The sequence below is a fragment of the Patagioenas fasciata genome, chromosome 6 (assembly GCF_037038585.1).
Source record: "Patagioenas fasciata isolate bPatFas1 chromosome 6, bPatFas1.hap1, whole genome shotgun sequence".
NCBI lineage: Eukaryota > Metazoa > Chordata > Aves > Columbiformes > Columbidae > Patagioenas > Patagioenas fasciata.
Genome location: NC_092525.1, coordinates 13,926,238 through 13,935,653, shown reverse-complemented (window position 1 = coordinate 13,935,653; position 9,416 = coordinate 13,926,238). Strand labels below are relative to the sequence as shown.

The window sequence follows — 9,416 nt, the reverse complement described above, 5'->3', positions numbered from 1 at the left end:
ATGAGAAGGGCACTTCCAGATGAGCTTAAAAAGGTGGAGATAGCACCAGGATGTGTCCCACCGCTGTGGTGGTAGACCGTGGTGGGGTGTGTATGTGCCATGGGGCAGAGTTAAGGGTGTCCAGGCCACTTTGTGGATATGAAAATGAACATGTAGTGGCATAGCCCTTGCTGTTGCTGGGGATTTTGGAGGGTGAGACCAGAAGCCAAAGTGCCAACCTGCGGAGATGTACATCTGGCTTGCAGGCTGCTCTGTAGGGCTGAGAGGTTTCTTCAGCTTGGAGGCCAAGTGCTCCTGCTCCTGTTCTTCACTGGTGCGAGCCAGTCTACAATGGGTCAGCCTCAGTTTACCCAAAATGAGGATGTAAACTTTGACCTCAGCTGAATTCCCTGGTGCGTGCTCTACCCAGGGCCTCGCTTTCCTAGTGTGCAGAAAAAGCTTGAGATCCACGGCTGAAGGAGGTCCTTTCACACGTGTCTCCATTTCACACACTCTCCGGTAAGGCTGCGCAGGACAGCTCGGTCACCTCAGGATGGTCTGCCCCAGCTCACATCTCTCCAGGTGGGTTGCTGAGGCCAAGGCAAGTCTTTAAACACACCACAGCAGGAGGAATAGTGGCCTAAGCTCTGACCAGCTTCTCCCAAGGAGAAAAGAAAGACTCAAGTGTTGCAACATCTCTTAAAGCTCTCTATCCAACATTGATTGTAATCTCTTGGAGTCTGGCCCATGCTGCACTCCTAAACCTCAGTCTCCCTGTCTCTGCTAACTGCTTTCTTCTGCACAGGTGCTCTGGGCGGGTTGAAATTCCTCCCAAGTTTTCCCAAGCCCTTCCACAAACAAAGCAAGGAGCCTCTAGATGGCAATGTTTCTGTTCAGGAGGCCAGCAACTGCTTTTGAGGCAAGCTGTACTGTTCCCTCTCACGCCGAGCTTTGGAGAACTCCGAGATTTACTCTGGGCTGAAGTGGACAGCTTAGCACCCTGCTGTCTCTTATCGCTTCTTCAGTGAAAGTGGCTTGGATTTTGTGACCTCAGGGGACCAGCAGTTTTAGCAGGCTGGACAGTAGTTTTCTGGCTGTCGTTCTCTTCCATGTGATGAAATTGGCTTGGGCTTGATTGCTCAAACAGCTGCCCATTGGTCAGGGAGGTACCAGGGTTTTTGGAGGTGATGGGAGTCCCTTGCTGTGACTGGGAGCTGCTGGTAAAGGCTTGGTGTTATTGACACTTAGCTTGTTTCTCATCTATGCCTGATGATGCAGACAGAGGAGCCTGCTACCTCTGATATAGCCAGTGTGTGTGTGGAAATAGGGCCTTGCTGTTCGGCTGGAGAAGAACTGGGAGGTTAGGGAAGGAAAATTTTGCTTGAGAGAGGGCTGTAATTGCTCCTGTACCCTTCGAGCCATCACTTGGTATTTCCTCCTCCTTGCACTCCGCTCAGTGCCTGTGTGATAGGGATGCTGGGCTCAATACCCTTTGCCTTTCCCAGGGCTTCTGCCATGACGCTGGATGGAGACCACATCTCAGAGGCTGTGCCCATGTTTCTCATCTCTGCTGGATGCCAATGCAACAGGTGCTTACTTTGCCCATCAATGTCAAGGGAGAAAGGATGAAGGAAGGCTTGGAGGCCTACCAGGAGGCTGCTGTCCCTCCCTGGCTGCACAGACAGCCTGGGGTCAAGGAAATTCTTTCTTCCTCACACTGCAGAGCCCTCCAAAAGCAGTCTGGGTAATGGGCTACCTGAGGGGCCAGCTGCCATATGCCCTTGGCACACAAAGTTCTTGGCAGCTACCAGGAGGACCAAGCTCACTTGTTTTCTCCTGACCATGTTTTATGACAGGCTTAACCTGCATGAGGTCAAGAAGAGGAGGGGAAGACTTGGAGACCTGGGGATGTAATCCTGCCTCTGGGCACCTGTAGAGTGGCGTCCTGTAACTCTTCCCTCGTGCCATCTTCCTGGAAGCTGGCAAGAGAGTATAGCCCCTTGCTAAGGTCCCCAGAAGAGCTGAGCAAGGTGGAAAGCAAGTACCATGTTCAGCAAAAGTCTGAGCAAGAGATCAGGTGGCCAGTTTGTACACGTTGTGGCTCCTTAGAGTTTTATGAATCCAAGTATACCAGTCTTGGGAGGATAAGATCTGTTTTACAGACCAGAAATAAGAAGCCAGACCCAGATGTTGCTTGAACTTGCCCAGTGTGGTGATAATAGCTGACCTGCGATCCAGAGCCATCTCCTTTTCAGCTTTTGGTGGTGGTTTGAGCTAATTCCTAATGCTTACCCCAAGGGAGGTGTTGAGGTGTATGCCAGAGTGTTTCCTACCTGTGTGGCAAGAGCGGGAGTAGCAAGCCCCTGATCCTGGAGCTCTCCCCTTGCTCTCCATCCCTTCCCTCTCCCCTGGCCTGACTCTCCCAGCTCCTCACCCAGGGCTGCAGAGGAGTCTGGAGCCAGTCCCAGGCAGTGGGACAATGCTGGTGCCACAGAGCGTGGGGGAGATCGGAGGTGTCAGGGGCTGCAGGAGATGCTGATAGTCTCCCAGCTCTGCCACAGCAGAGGAGAAATCCTTCCTGTCTCCTGTGCATTGTTTTCCTCTGCATAAAAGACAGTGATTCTTGCCTCATTGAATTGTTGTCAAGGGGGAGAGACTGGCTTTTGCTTGCTGTTTTCCCCACTGGGATGGATAATAGCCACATTGGAGTTGGTGTGCTCATGCCTGGGCTCTCCAGTCCACCAGGAGACCTTGAACCTGGGCTATACAGGGCTGAGCTGGCTGCCTCCCAGCCTCTCCACACACCCAAGGCCATGCGAGAGCTCGCTCTCCTCTCGTCTCCAGCCGACACGGGAGCTTTCTCTGCCAGTCCCGCACCTGCAGCCCCGGGAAGACGGCTCTAGTCATGCTGCAGCGGGCATGGACGATTGATTATAAGCGGTCGTAGATTACCTGGAGCAATGCTATTAAATTTAATACAGTTCTCCACTGGGTCTCGGGGCACAGCCTTGGGTTGTGTAACTGGCATCTTGTTGCAAAGCATTTTGGGGACATCGCTAAGGGCGGGAGGCAAAGAGATTCAGCTGCAAAGCGGGAGAAGAAGATGAGTTTCTGTTGAGATTTATTTCCTGCTCAATAATTGCCCAGAAAAGCTGTGTAAACCTTCTCTGTTTGTGGAACAAATACTGCAAGAGTTACTGCTCTGACCTTTTTTTCCTTTTCCACTGGACAATTGTCTGCACCCTTGCTATTCAGAAGCCTTGATATGCCGCTGGCAGATTTATGCTCGGTTGAAACCCACCTCTTATTGCCTCTGAGTTGATTGGAAGAAAGGAAACTTGTTTGCTGAAAAATAAACCCGCTACCACACACCCTGCATGCCAAGCTGGGGTTGAAGTTTAAAAGAACACTTTGGAGCGCTGACCTCTTTTCCTTGTCAGCTCCTTGTCTTCTTTCACTGTGTCATCTGTGAAAGGTGGGTGACCAGCTCCAAACGGGGTCACCACTGGATTTAGGCAGGAGTTACGAGCAACCAGTGCTGTGATGGAGTGAGGCCACTGCTTGCTGTGGGCTCGGTGCCTCTTGAGGGAAGAAGGGCTGTTCAGTCTGCAGATCCTGCCCTGGCTTTACAAAAGCTTGTGGCAAATCCCCATGTGAGCACTCTCACATTGATTTGGTGGCTGCTGAATTTGGGAATAAATCCACCTTCCTTGGCAGCAACAGTAAATCAGATGAGGCACGTCCAGTGAGGCTTCGGAGTCAGTCGCAAAGCGCCCTTAGTTTTGTGTGTGGTTCAGGGCTTGCCTGTGCTGAAGGGGAGCTGGCGTTCAAGCTCTATGGAACAAACCTCTGAGTTGAAATCCTGTTCTGGGTGTGATCCCAGCAGTTTGTTAGCGCTTTTTGAGACCATCAGCACTCTGCAAGCCTCTGATAGCGGTGCTAAGTGGCCCTCTTCCCTCTGGATCAACACAGAGCTAATAAGCCAACAGGGTTGTGTAGTAGCCAGACGGCCTGGAGAGGCTGTACCAGGAAGGCCACTTAGAGTCATTGATCCTCCCCTTGGATTCTGCACAGGAGCAGATGCCACTTGCAGACCCAGCCTCAGCTTCTCGTGTGTGCTGGGCGGCTGTGCGGTCCCTACATTTTCTGCACGGCATCGCTACCGGGACCGTTTGGAGCCTGTACCCACCTCCACCCTGCCAGGAAACAGCCCTGTCCAAGCAGAGATGGTTCTGCCTGTAAGTTTTATTCTTGGTACCGGAGGATCCGTGGTAGCTGGTAAAATGTCAGCCCTCATTAGGAAATATATCTCGTGGGTGTGTTTCTCCTCACGTACGAAGCCGTTGGAGGACTGCTGGTATTTCACTGAGAGGCTGAGTGCAGAATCAGGCCCATATGTATGTATATATGTATATATGCGTGCGCTTCCTCCTGCAGGTGACAGGAGAGCGGAGGGTGTGGGTTTTAATCCGTGTGTGTGTGGGCAGCTCTGCTGATGCTGTTTGTCAGCTGGAATCCCAGCACAGGGCTCTGCGGCATCAGCCGCGGCTTCCTTTTTGCCTTCTGTCACATTTGGAGGGGAGGGAAGATGTAGCTGAGTCTTGCAATAGTAGGTCAAAACATACTGCAGCACTAAAGATCAGAGCAAAAGCTTTCTTGTACAAACACATGGTTTTATTCATCCTGTTATTTTCTTTATCAAATGCTTACTTGCCTTTACAGAGCCGCTTTCAGCCCCAGGGAAAGCGAGTGTGTCGTTGAAAGGGAAGCTGGGCTAGTGACTGGAGTGGGTCACAGTTATAGAAGGTGGGTGATCTGGACTTTTATTCCTGGCTCTGCTCTGGCTTCTTGTCTTCCAGATCTCTGTGAAGACCTTAAGAAATGAAGAGCAGGGGCTGTCGCTGCGTGTGTGTGCAACACATAACGTGGTGGCACCCCCAGAGCGTCCCTGGCACAGCAAGAAATGCTTGTCATGACAGTCGGTGCCGTGAACAATCTATGCTACTCAATCGCAGCTATTTCTGGGTGGGTAGCAATCTGGTTTAGGGTGCAGCCTGGCTAGGATGCTGGAGTGAGCTCTTTTATCCAGACAAAGCTCTGCTTGGGATTCTTCAATGTCCAGACCTGCAGACAGCTTATTTTTAAGGTCTCATTTGAAAGATGTCAGCTCCCCCTCCCTACTCTTCCCCAGGCCGTGAGAGCAGAAAACTAAATTTATCTGCATTGGGACAGAGCGAGCTGGAGTAAACCAGCCAGGCACTGCTTCAGATCTGCTGGGTAGAACGGCTGGCACAGAACTGTCTGTCTGTCCGTGATGTTCGGGTGCTGCTGATAACGGGGTAGCAGTGACAATTTTCTGAAAAGTTTGCCTTGTGGGGGTGATATTCTGTCTGGCTTGGTCCCTGGGTTTGATTTATGTTTTTCACACGTGAGGCAAAGCCGTCCCTCTGCTTTGTGAGAGAAAGGTTAGAGCTGCACTCCTTGCCTTCCTTCCCAAGACCTTGTGAGGACCCCGGTGTGGAGACAGTGGTGGAGAAGAGGTTGAAACACAGCTTGCAAAGAGCCCTTGTTGCTCAGGGACTTTCAAATATCCTGTGGGTAGTGCATAGGAAAGGGAATTGAAAGGGACTCAGTATTTTCAATTTGAGCACTTCTGTCTACATCTCCCTTTTTGGATACAGATTGGTGGAAGGGAACACAGGGCAGATGTTTGGATGGGTGTGTGCTACACTGGTTGCTGTGTGCCTGGATTAAAGAGGAGACTCTTCAAAGTTGAACCCCTTCCTGGGACTGTCTGAGGATACGGGCAGGTGGGGATGGGCTGAGATCTGGTTTTCCTTTTTCACCTCCTTGTAAAACTGGAGCATCAGTCTCTGTCAGGCTTCTGCTAATGAGTTAGTTAAACAGCATCTCCTTACTGGAAACTCTTTTCAGACCAATTAAGATCCTGCAATGTGTCAGTTGTGACAATAAAAGTGAATTAAGTCTCATTTCTCCTTTTTTACGATGTTTATCAGAAGATGGGAATGCTCATTTAGAGGAGCTAATCATGGTTATTTATTTGTCAGTGGTACCAAGAAGCCCCTGCTCAGGCTACGGACCTGTTGCACCAGATGCTGTTGGTGCTTATAGAAGGAACAGGAGCTGGCCCTGGAGAATGGATTGACCATGCAAGGAGTGCCCAGGAGAGGTAGGAAGAGTCCTGTGGCCATTCAGGCCCAGCTGCAGGACCTGCTGCTGCTTGGAGACACCATGGGACTCATTGCAGCCAGTGGAGATCTATCTCTGCTGCACTGCTCAGCAAAGGTTGCCCTGAGCAGCAGCAGAATCTTCTCTGACCACTCGTCCTCCTTGTTGCAATTTCTTTGTCTTCGTCAGCTGGTTCCAGAATTACTGGGGAGCCCGTGTTGGGGAGACAGGCGTGCAGGCGCGTTGCATGGCTGCATAAACCTCTTTCCCTGAGGAAGCCGGGGCAGAAGCGAGAACTGAAAGCTTTAACTCTGGAGTACAGCTTGACGGGAAAGGTAAATTGTGGCAGGAGGTGTATCTGACAGTCCTGTGGGTCCCTTCTGTTTCAGATGGCCTCTCTCGCTCACCCCCAGGCCTTTGTTCGCAGGGAAAGAGGAGAATGCTTAATTCATCTCCCCTCTCAAGCTGTTTTCTTTCAGTGCTTTGGCTAAGACTTAAAGCAAGCTCTTCCAGGGGCTTGGGCTGCCAGTCAAAATGCTTTCCAGCACATCTAACGGGGCAAAAGAGTTATTATTTTGTTGCCTTGAGGAACCCAGGCAGGAGGATGCACTAGAAAAGGCCTGTAGGAAGGTTCGGTGCACCAGCTTGTTTTCAAAGGAAGTTTGGTTTGTGCTTCTCAAAACCAGCGAACTCTGTCCTTAACTGGTACGCTTAAAGAACCCAGCAACCAGGAGCAGGAATCCAAGGATATGGAGGCATAGGGACTGAGAAAGCCATGTGCCGGATTGCTGATATTTCCCTCCTGTCTGTCCTGCAGACAGCCAAGACCAGAGTCAACCCTCAGTGCCTCTCACAGTGAGGAAGACCCAACACCATCGCTGGAGAAAGGGGTAGAAAGATGATGTTGGAGGTGAGGACGGATAAAACTGGGGTAGTGAGGCTGCAGCAGGACGTGCTGGCTGGCTCCCTGGGCGGGATCAGTGGGCTGGGGTGAGCAGGGAGCAGCCAGACCACAGGCTGGGCTCCTGCTCACTGCCAGGGAAAACAACACACCAGGGTCAGCCCTGTCCACCAGCCCACCTCACCGCCTTGCAGCAGGCTGAATCTCCATCAGTATCAAAGGGAAAGTGTTATTCTTCTTTCAGTCCTGCAGCTGTTGATGTTTTGAAGTTAAGAAAACATTTAGATGATTAAAAAAAAAAAAAACAACAACCCAGACTCGGTTTATCAAGGGAACTTCTAATGAGCAGAAGCGGGGGGGGAACAGACAGAGGAAGGGCAGCAGAGACTAACAGCCTGGCAGAGCACTTGTCATCTTGACAACACAATAAGTTTCAAACTGGGCTCACTCTTGACGTTTGCCTGAAGGTATATTTAACTAGTGCGGGAGACGCTGGAGCAGAAGTGTGCACCTTGGAGCGCAAGGAAGCCTCAGTGGGGGTTAGCTTAGGTTTGGAAGGGGAGGAGATGGACTCCAAATGGAAAATGTGCCTCCTTCCCTCCCTGTCTGTGTGTAGCCAGACTGAGAGACTGTGCTCGGAGCTTGGTGAGAGAGGATGCTAATCAAGCGTGAACCGACTGCGCTCGGTGGCGGCTCCTGTGCTATCTGCCACCAGCCTGCCTGCACGCTTCTTCCCTTCATTCTTTCTCTATTAGCATGTTGTGTTTGACGAATGGAAATGTGGGCTTCTCTTGGAAACAGGAGAGGTGGCAAACAAGCAGATAGAGTGGGAGCTCAAATTCTCCGTTCCCTGGGCTAGGCTAAATGTTGGAGAGTGTACAAGGCATCTCGGGGGGGAGTTATAGTCTTTGGGACCTTGGGGCTGATTGGAGACCCTGGGTTTTGCAGGTTGTGGGGGTCCAAAAAAAGGTACTTACCTCCCTTTCTTCTCCCAACATTCAATGCTGCAGCCAGGCCTTTGCTCACTTTCTGTCACCGAACCCTGTGCTGTGGGATTTCAGAAACCAAGATGTGAATTGGGCTTCCAGAAATCCTAAGATGGTGCCTACAGACTGCAGGCTTCTGTGTTGCATCCAGGAGGGAAAGGCATCTTCTCCACAGACTCACCTGCTACCGAAATAGGTGCGTGTGTGTGTGTGTATATATATATATACATATATATATATACACACACACAGACACCAGGCAGTCAAAGGAAAGCAGGATGCTTTATGTCTGATCCTGTGTTGTGAGAAGTTTCTGTGGCAGAGCTTAAAGCTGACGCATTGACATTGGATGCTGCTGAAAACAAATGTGTTTGGGTTTTTTTTTAATAGTGAGTGACTTTTTGGCATTTCTGAGAAGCAAACTCCTAACTACAATAGCAGGCAGAACAAGCTGGGCACACGGGATATGGGAGTTGTGCGACGAGCCAGAGCATCTGCTGCCTTGGAGGGGTCTGAACTGTCCTCCTGTTGCTTTCATCGTGTCCCCAGGCATCTCATGGCACGTCACCTGCGTGCAAAGAAACATCTGGAGGAGTGCAAGATGCAAATCTGTGTTTGTATTGGCACTGCAGAACAAAGACAGCCACCTTCCAAAATCAGTTATAGCAGGAGGAGATTGAGATGGAGTCTTACCGGGAAACGGGTGTCTGCAGCAGTGTGGGGAATGGACGAAAATCAAGGATGGTAGTCCACGCTCGTCTCTCACGGCAGTATGTTTTTATCTTCCTTTCCCGATTGGCTTTAAGATATGGGAAAGTGTTGACGTTCTTCCCACAGGACAGATTTGCTGAGGTCCTTACCTGGTACAAATCAATCAAGCTCTTAACTCACAAAGTACCCTATGGGGATGCAACTTCGATAGGAACCTTCCCTCTGAAATTTGATGGAATTTCTTTTTCTTCCAGCCATGTATTTTCCGCTTTTCAGCATGAGAATAAAAGCTGTGACAAAGCCTGGCGTAGCCCAGGAGCTGATCCCCACCTCCCTTGTCCCAGCCTTCGTGCCCTCCATCAGAAAACTGTGAGTCATCACCTCTTGGCTCCACCAGCATTGTAATATTTTTCCTCCTCCTCATCCCCCCACCCCAGCTGGGGTGAAAAGCGTGAAAGCAAATAGGAATAAATACCTCCAGCCATAAAAGTGAAATAAATCAATACCTCTTCTCTGAAGCCAGAGATGCTTAATAGGCAAGGATCACTGCCAGATTGTAAAAAATGTGTTTAGTGTGCGGCTGGGGCAAGTTTAACCCTTGGACATAAACAGTTGAGCAGCTTCTCTCACCTCTGAATTAAATAACTTTA

The 9,416-nt window shown here is 50.5% G+C and overlaps 1 long non-coding RNA gene across 1 annotated transcript; it reads left to right on the top strand.

Annotated features, from left to right (window-relative positions):
- The first annotated feature begins 8,076 nt into the window (after positions 1-8,076).
- Positions 8,077-9,209, top strand: LOC139828205 (uncharacterized). Its single transcript, XR_011739574.1, has 3 exons — positions 8,077-8,251; positions 8,605-8,825; positions 9,021-9,209. It is a non-coding gene; the product is annotated as an uncharacterized lncRNA (long non-coding RNA).
- Positions 9,210-9,416: the final 207 nt, after the last annotated feature.